The 9898-nt window shown below is 39.9% G+C and overlaps 1 pseudogene; it reads left to right on the top strand.

Annotated features, from left to right (window-relative positions):
- Nucleotides 1–5809: 5809 nt before the first annotated feature.
- On the top strand, nucleotides 5810–7043 carry LOC143606293 (putative galacturonosyltransferase-like 9 pseudogene; annotated as a pseudogene).
- The last annotated feature ends 2855 nt before the right edge of the window (nucleotides 7044–9898 follow it).

The following is a 9898-nucleotide window of genomic DNA, read 5'->3' on the forward strand; positions in this document are numbered from 1 at the left end:
AACGTTCTAGAACCAACAGGTTCGGGTTTCCACCGTCGGATCTTGGCTCGGGATATAGGATGGTGTTTGTGTGTGTTTTTCAAGGTGTAGGTTATGGTGTAGAGATGGATAAAAATGGAAAGGTTTAGGGTTTAAGGGGTATTTATACTCCCTTAAGCCCATGGACCTAAGGCCCACTCCATTTCTTATTCCATCTTCTAAGTCCAAGCCCATCCTTCTAAGAATTTATAATCTAAACCGATACACGATACATTATTGCCTAAACGAATTTCTTTTTTATTATTATAATCGAAAGTAGGGTGTTGCAATTTTCACCATGTATTTTTGGGTGAAGGCCTCCCTCCTATTCACGTTTATAATAAGGATAATGTATTTTAATAGAGAAAATTACCATTTGCCTCCCTGTGTAATATAGTCGCGAGATGGAATAACCACTGAAAAAGAATTTGCGCGTGTTGTACCTTTTTGAAATTTGGGCGGGCACAGTCTGAGCTCTTCCATCATTTTTCCGTTAACCGACGTTATTTGGGAGGGTATTTTAGACTTTTTACAAATAAAAAATTAGGTGATATATATGTGCCATTCTGTTTATTATCTTTTTCATTAGCTTGGAAAACCGGCTTGTCTGAAAAAATGGCAGTCCGATCATCACCGGGTATTCTTCCTTTTCCTCATTCTTCCTCCACACTCTTTCTTTCTCCACATTTCCTTCCTTCCACCATCCTCTTCCTTAACCATCACCATCTTCCTCTTTCTTATATATCACCATCAACTTCCTTCCACCTTCACACCTCCACCGCCGACCACTACCTCACCTCACCACTTTCGCACTTCACGCACCCCGTCGCCGTCCGTCTCCGCTCCCCCGTCACACTTCCCGGCTCCCCCGTTCTTCGTCGTCCATCCGTCACTGTCCGTCTATCCCCAGCTCCCCCCGTCTGTCGCACCCAGCTACGCCGGCTCCCCCGGTCCGTCGCACCCCGTCGGTGCTTCGACGTCCGTCGCACCCGTAGCAGTCCGTCACAATGGTTTTGATATTGAATGTAAACTACAATCGGGCTCTCTTTGGAGTCCCGATTGAAGTTAATTTTCGAATCCGAATCCGGATTCGAAGAATTTCCATTCCTTTGTTGGTTATGTTCGCAGGCGAAGCCCAAATCGCGTTCCAACGGAGGTGGAATCTCGACCCGCTTCTCCTTCCATAGTGCTCGGGTTCGGCTCGTTATATGTAAAATCCCGAAGTTTATAATTCGGGTGTTTTGTTATATGTATGTTTGTATTTGGTTGTGTATTGTGTGTGTGTTATATATAAAAAAGAAATGTTTGCATTGTGTTCGGGTTCGGCTCGTTTGGTTGTTTTCGGGGTTGTTTCGGGTGAAAAGTTTACAAAAATAAAAGAAATATATCGGCCAGTTTGGTTGTTTTCGGGGTCGTTTCAGGTTAAAAGTTTGTAAAAAACGAAATATATCGGCCGTTTGGTTGTTTTCGATGTCTTTTCGGGTGAAAAGTTTACAAAAAAAAGTAATATATCGGCCCGTTTGGTTGTTTTCGGGGTCGTTTCGGGTTAAAAGTTTGTAAAAAAAATGAAATATATCGGCCGGTTTAGTTGTTTTCGGTGTCGTTTCTGGTGAAAAGTTTACAAAAAAAAAGGTGATATATCGGCCCGTTTGGTTGTTTTCGGGGTCGTTTCGGGTTAAAAGTGTAAAAAAAAGAAATATATCGGCCCGTTTAATTGTTTTCGGTGTCGTTTTGAGTGAAAAGTTTACAAAAAAAAGTAATATGTCGGCCCGTTTGGTTGTTTTCGGGGTCGTTTCGGGTTAAAAGTTTGTAAAAAAGCGAAATATATCGGCTCGTTTGGTTGTTTTCGGTGTCGTTTCTAGTGAAAAGTTTACAAAAAAAGTAATATATCGGCTCGTTTGGTTGTTTTCGGTGTCGTTTCGGGTGAAAAGTTTGTAAAAAACAAAATATATCGGTCCGTTTGGTTGTTTTCTGTGTCGTTTCGGGTGAAAAGTTTACAAAAAAAGTAATATATCGGGCCGTTTGTTTGTTTTCGGGTTCGTTTCGGGTTAAAAGTTTGTAAAAAAAAACAAAATATATCGGCCCGTTTGGTTGTTTTCGGTGTCGTTTCGGGTGAAAACTTTACAAAAAAAAAGTAATGTATCGGGGCGTTTGGTTGTTTTCGGGGTCATTTCGGGTTAAAAATTTGTAAAAAAAAAAACAAAATATATCGGCCCGTTTGGTTGTTTTCGGTGTCGTTTCGGGTGAAAAGTTTTTAAAAAAAGTAATATATCGGCCCGTTTAGTTGTTTTCGGCAGTGTTTTAAAAACCGGTTCAAACCGGCCGGTTAAACCGGATTTCGCACAGCAAGCTGATATTTTAAGTTCGATATTTTTTGCCGTTTTTCTAGAACATCATATCGGCGACTTTTGTATAGAATACCGGTTTATACCGGCAAACCGGCTTTATGTCTAAAATTTTTTTTGATATTTGAGACCCATATTTTTTCAAAATTAGTTTTAACACAACAATTGAAATTCAAACATGTAAACTTTAGGACTATTTTTTTTTTTAAATTGAGTGATTTTGCATTATTTTTCTATATGAATTAACTTTTGGATTATTTTTCTTATAAAATCATTACTTTTGGGTTATTCTTGGATTGAAGTTACATTTATAGGAAATTATAAGGTAAACTATTAAACTGGCTAAACCTTCCGGTATAACTCGGTTCAACCGGTTATACCATTTTTTTGGCCGAATCCGGTACAAGTAAAATACCGGTTTTTAAAACATTGGTTTTCGGTGTCGTTTTGGGTGAAAAATTTGTAAAAAAACGAAATATATCGGCTCGTTTGGTTGTTTTCAGGGTCGTTTCGAGTGAAAAGTTTACCAAAAAACGAAATATATTGGCTCGTTTGTTTGTTTTCGGTGTTGTTTCGGGTTAAAAGTTTACAAAAAAATGTAATATATCGGATCGTTTGGTTGTATTCGGTGTCGTTTCAGATGAAAAGTTTGAAAAAAACGGTTATTTTAATTTTTGGAGGGAAATTAGTTTTAGGGGTACACTTGTACATTATATGAAACACAGATCTTCTAATTGCGCATCTGAAAAGGGCATATTAGTCATTACACAGGTCCATTGGATGGTCAACTGACGAAAGGGCTTAGACTGTGCCCACCCAAATTTCACAAGGGTACAACATGCACAAATTTTGTTCAGTGGTTATTCCATCTCGCGACTATATTACACAGGGTGGCAAATGGTAATTTTCTCATTTTAATATTAAAATTTTGGTTACCTATTGAGATGCTAATTGCCAAAACTTGTTCTTATTTTTCCCAATCATGTCCTATTTTTATTTGAAAATCGAAGATCCTAGAATATTTCCTATTTTCTTTCGTTTTGAGTTATTTTTCTTGAGACCGATTTAATAACATGATGAAGAAATATTATAACCAAATATTTTATTAATAACTAAAATTAACCAACTTATAAACTTTACGACGGAAACTCTAAAATATTCAATTATATAGTAACTATATATTTTTTTTGCTTTCAAAGGTTTAAAACACTAAACCATGAACCGAATCTTTTAAGTCTTCCCTTTTTGTTTATTTTCTTGAATTTTATTTTAAAACTAGAAATATATTATAGGGCCTCTCGTCGAACCGAACTTGCCTGGTTCAACTTGCTTAAACGCACGGTTCGCTTTCACTCGCTTACTTTAACATGTGAGTTTCTCACACCCCTTTTTACACTTTTACTTTTGGGGTAGCGTACATATCCTAACAAAATGCTTACTTTTACTTCGCTTCGTATATTCAAACTACAATTCGTTATCATGGACTTGTGTGTTTACTTGCTCAAAGATTACGTTCTGATGGTTTCCTCAATAAGTATGATCATACACCCCCTTTGCACTCAAGTCCTAGTTGTTATACGTGGAAAAGGGAGCCCCGATCCAAATACGTTGATTGTTATTAATTGAAAAAGACATGTCTGCGCTATTACTATACTAAATTTCATGGTCCATACCTACGATTAAATTCTATTTTAGTAAACCTCATAATATTTCACTTTTAACTTTGATTTATTTGCCATTTAATAAACGTAATTAAAATCTTCTAAAACTTAAATTTAGCCATTTTGCCCTATCTCCAAAATCCTATAACATGTCCATTCGGGTGTCGAAAAGCTCTTTATAGTCAAACAAAACAAAATAATAGAGAGTTATAAAACCCTCTTTATCATTTTCCATAACAATATACATCTCACTTGGTAATTAATAACTGAGACTAAATAAAAATTAAACATGCAATATATGTTAAGTCAAATCTCGCATTTATGGTTTTAGATACGTGCGTTAAATACACTTTCTGCCATATACTTTAATGATTTTACCATAAAATAAATACATTTAATTTCTTTTTTGACAGAATTACAAATTTTGTCCTTTAAAAAAAGCCAAAAACCGGTTCGTGTCCTTTTCTAAGTTTCCTTGCAGGCAGTGTACTTTAAACTTTTTTTTTCTACACGTTATGTCCTTTACGCTAACTGGGTTAGAAAAACTCAGTTAAATGCCCTCACGTGAGACGCATGTGAGGGCATTTTTGTCTTTTCACCTGTACCTGCAACCAGTCACCTACATCACCACCGCCGTCTTCTTCTTCTTCTTCTTCTTTTCCCGCTCCGACCGATACCACCATTAATATAATACATACCTCCCATTTCCTTCAATTTCTCACACAGCTAGTAAAACAATCATGGGGCTTCCTTATATCCCCACCGTAATCATCCTCCCTAGGGTTAAACAACCATCGCCCCCCCCCCCCCCCGCCATCAGCACACCCCTAGGGTTCATATCGTTCTCGTCTCCGATTAAGGCAGTAGAGATGGTTCTGTTATTAACAGTCGCTACCATCTTCATATCTGCTTCAGGCGGCGGAGATGGTGACAACGAGATTAGGAAAGAAAGATGTAGCAGTGAAGCTATTGTGGGCGGGGAACAAGACGATGATGGCGGCCGGCGAATGGTGACGAAGAACAGCCCCGTCGCCGGATCTGAAGATCTGGAACGACCCAGATGGGGTTTGGTGATCTAGGGTTTACGATAGCGACTTGGACATTGGGTATAAAGAATCGGGTCAAGAGAATCGGGTTGTTAATTTACGATAGCGACTTGGACATTGGGTAAATATAATTGTTTCACAAACAATTATATTTTTCAAAAATCAGTAAATTGAAATTGCTTTTATGGTGTGCTTACATTCTGGTCAAGAGAATCGGGTTCTAGTTGAAGATGGATCTGGGTTTGTGGGTTCTCCGGCGAGTTGGATCTGGAAGATGGATCTGGGTTTGTGTCTTCTCCGGCGAGTTTGACCGGAATCTGGGTTTATGGGTTCTCCGGCGGTGGCTGGTGGCGGAGCTATGGTGGCGGTGGTGATCCCTTGGCGAGTTTGACCGGAATCTGGGTTTATTTAGAGGTGTTCATATCTGAAGAAGAAGAAGTTGCAGGGTAGGCAAAAAGACAAAAATGCCCTCACATGCGTCTCACGTGAGGGCATTTAACTGAGTTTTTCTAACCCAGTTAGCGTAAAGGACATAACGTGTAGAAAAAAAAAGTTTAAAGGACACCGCCTGCAAGGAAAGGACACGAACCGTAATTTGGCTTTTTTTAAAGGACAAAATTTGTAATTGGGTCTTCTTTTTTTGTGAAATAAATACACTCCTGCCATCTCACTCAACACATATTATATACCTATCAATTATCATCTATTCAAACACTCCCCCAATCATAATTCATAAATAATGTATTCGTTAAACGACGCCGTTCTGGCGTTGTTCTTGCTAATGTTATCGTTACCACTAATGTGCTTGGGTATTCGTTATTTTCCGGTGACCGGAGATACTTCACTTTCAGGATCCGATGTTTTGACTGGGTTTACGGAAGCACCGGAGTACCGTAACGGCGTTGGCTGCTCACGTGAGGTCATCCACGTCGCAATGACGATTGGTTTGGAGTACCTACGTGGCTCAATCGCAGCCGTACACTCCGTCCTCCGCCACGCCTCATGCCCGGAAAACGAGTTCCTTCATTTCATCGCCGCGGAGTTCGACCCGGCTAGCCCACGTGACTTGACCCGACTCGTTAGATCCGTTGTCACGTCGCTTAACTTTAAGGTGTACATATTTCGTGAAGACACGGTTATTAATTTGATATCGTCTTCGATTCGGGTCGCCCTCGAGAACCCGTTAAATTATGCCCGGAGTTACCTTGGCGATATGCTTGACCCGGGTGTGGACCGGGTCATTTACCTGGATTCGGATATCGTCGTGGCTGACGATATCCGAAAGCTATGGAGCATTACATTACAACATAACCGGGTCATTGAATCTCCGGAATATTCACACTAATTTTACAAAGTATTTTACCGAGAGCTTCTGGAATGACCCGGTTATGCCACAGGTATTCGTGGGAAAAACCCCATCTTACTTTAACACCGGGGTAATGGTAATGGATTTGAAAAGTTAGCGTAAAGGGGGTTTTCGAAAAAAGATTGAAAACTGGATGGAGATCCAGAAGAAAACAAGAATTTATGAACTGGGCTCGTTGCCGCCATTTTTATTAGTATTTGGCGGCAACATTGAGCCCATTGATCACCGCTGGAACCAGCATGGGCTCGGTGGTGACAATGTGAAGGGTAGTTGTCGCTCTCTACACCTGGGCCCTGTTAGCTTGTTGCATTGGAGTGGTAAATGGAAACATTGGGTGCGGCTAGATGAGGAGAGGCCGTGTCCGTTGGATCATTCGTGGGAGCCGTACGATCTTTATAAGCGTAATCATGGGCGTAAGCAATCAGCCGTTGGATCTTTGGTGTTGGATGGGTATTCTGATTTGTTATTATTCGATTAAATGAAATTTTGGGGGATACTTTTTGTGTAAGTTTATGATTTCTAGGGAGCATTGATATTCTTTAACAGCTGTGTACGGAAATTGTAGGAGTTTGAATTTGATTGGGTCGATTAGTACAAGGGCATTTTGGTCATGAGAATTACAAGGAATATTCATATAAATTTGTTCGGTACCTTCTTTTATTTTTATTTACATGTTAACTAGTTTTTATCCCTATATTATAGGGTTGTGTTTTTTCATGTATATTTTTTATATATTTTTAGATATTAATTTTATTTATTGTAATAAAGTTAATAATAATTATTTACACTGTATTCTCGGGTTTAAAATACAAGGAAAATAAATAATAAAATTGATAAGGGAGGAAAGGAAAATAATTTATATATTTAAAACTAGGTTAGTATCTCGTGTGATACACGGGTTGGATAGATAATATTTTAATCAAGGTTGCAAAAGTCGCTAAGCGGACCCTAAGCGGCTGACTGGGGAGTTGGAGTACTCGGCCTAAGTCGGTGAGTACTCGGCCTAAGTTGGTGAGTACTCGGCCTTAGTCGGAGAGTACTCGGGGATGGCTCACCAAGAACTCGGCCTAGGCGGGGATTACTCGTTGAGTACTTGTTGGAACCCGGATTACCAATCAATAACAATAACAGATCTCAGATCTGTGAATATTCGATTAGTACTAGATCTAGCTCATAATTAACATCGATTCAGTGTTGTATATATGTATATCTATTATCAATATATTATCAGTAACGTTTGTATAATATTAGGTGAAGCTTGAGAGAGAGATTGAACAGCAGTTCGTTAATTAGCTCAAAACTTTTATTAATTGTGAACAGGAGTTCACTATATATAGAAGGTGATCTGGTTCGCTAACATCCCCTAGCGAACCAGCCTCTCCTTCGTTACATACATTAACATAACGAAACACCCCCTGATTCGTTAACATCCCCTAACGAATCAGGATGGAATACATTACTTGGCTAGTTCGCTAACATCCCCTAGCGAACTAGTCTTTAACTTAGCGAACTGATTAATAAATAAACTATTTATTACATTAATTAATAAACAAAAACGTTAACGATAAATACAAAGACTCTAGACGCAATACTGTGCACTAACAGACACCCCCTCGTCTTGAGCTCTTTGTCTTTAACTTATTTGAAGCGCTTGGACTGCCAGTCTCTGCAACTATGAATTCCATGTTCATGACACACACGAACGACTCGTTGGAATTGCATAGCCAGGTCGTAATCTTCTTGGCGCTCGATCAAAATCTGCTTCCTGTGTAGCACATCATTGTCTGTCTCTGATAAATTAACCAACCACATCGGGTCGATTATCTTGATGAGCTCGGTCTGCAGTCCTCGACGACGAACAATAACGGCCTCGCCAGTACGATTGTCATAGTACCAACGATTGAAAGACAGATAAATATCTTGAGGCATTGTCTTCACAGGAACCTTTTTTATCGTCTTTGGCGGCTTCATTTTCAAGACAAGTTTCTTCCAGCCGGTCCTTGGATCAATCTCGTCAATGCGCTTACGTCTTGGGACCTGGGGCTTGAAGAATTTGAAGCCATGATTGACCTCGAACAGTAAGTGTTGGTGAAACCACTCAGCTGTTCGGTAACCCCCACGATTGATAAATGGACGTCTCGCGAGGGTACGAACATCCCACCGCGGCAATGTAAGAACATCCATTATCTTCTCGTAATACTGGACACCCTTTTCCCACTTGACTATACATACTTTAAGGTCAGAATCATAGAGCCAGGAGACAATATCACCATGTACCTTAGAAACGGTCTTAAAGGTAGTCACCTGATTAGCCTTAACCCAAGCAGCAGCAGTATCTTTTCTTTCTTGATCTACATAACGATAAGCACTGATAATTTTACCCACTTTATGACGTTTGAACCATCTTTCTACGTCCTCATCAGTCACTTCTTTGAGTGAGGGTACTGTTCGCTGCACAACCTTTTCCAATTCATCCTCAGTCTCTTTAAATACCGGAGCACCTTGATCAACGTTTGCGTGTTGATACAAGTCCGGGTACTCTTCAGCAGTCACATCCTCCATCTCAATCTCCTCATCCTCATAAACAAAATCCGTATTCATAAACAACGGATCAACTTCCAAATCCTCCTCAGTTATCACTTCGACATCGGGCTCAGCTTCTAAAGCATTTAGCTGAACGTCATTCAGCCCAAGCAGAATCGAAATCTGCTCCCGTGTCAAGGATCTAACCACAAACTCACCAACCTCTATCTCATCTCTGTTTACCACACTATGAACCACCCCTGATTCATCAACAAATATCACTGTGTTAGCTGCAATCATTTCAATTGGCTTGGCAGCTGTTGGATCTTGATAAATAATAATTTGTTTGCTCGAATCATCACCGCCACTAACACCAACACCAGAGGATGAACCATGTGATTGTTTAGGCTCACCTCCTGCACCAGATTCGTCAGGATCATTATCGTCATTCTTGAGTTTCTTGAGGACATCTTCTTTACAAGTTAATTGTAAAATCAACTCTTCTTGTTCCTTTAATTTCACCCCCTAAGACTCAACAATCGTACGCAACGACTTAGTCTCCTTCTGACAGAAAGAAATATAACTCATCGTTCGTCGTTGATTCTCCATGAGTCGTTCTTGATTTTGACGGTCAGCTGCCATTTGATTTTCATATAGATGTAGCAGATTTAGCAGCATTTCAGTTTGACGACCTGGTGGCAAGTTGTATACGGACGGGTGTACTGGTTGAACAGGTCCTTGAGGCCGAGTGATTCTCATGAATGAGACATCACTAGGCAGAGGTGGAGGAGGAGTTGTTGGCGGAGAAGGAGGTCTCATTGATGTAGTAGGAGATACTGTAGACAATGCTGCAGGAGGTCTCGGTATCTCGGTTAACGCCATTTGAGGAATAAGACCGAGCCTCTCGTGTGACACCAACGTCTTCGTCAAAGTAAGCAT

The sequence above is a fragment of the Bidens hawaiensis genome, unplaced genomic scaffold, assembly GCF_021521415.1.
Source record: "Bidens hawaiensis isolate Kalapana, Puna unplaced genomic scaffold, B.hawaiensis_p1.1 tig00074063_1, whole genome shotgun sequence".
Taxonomy (NCBI): Eukaryota; Viridiplantae; Streptophyta; class Magnoliopsida; order Asterales; family Asteraceae; genus Bidens; species Bidens hawaiensis.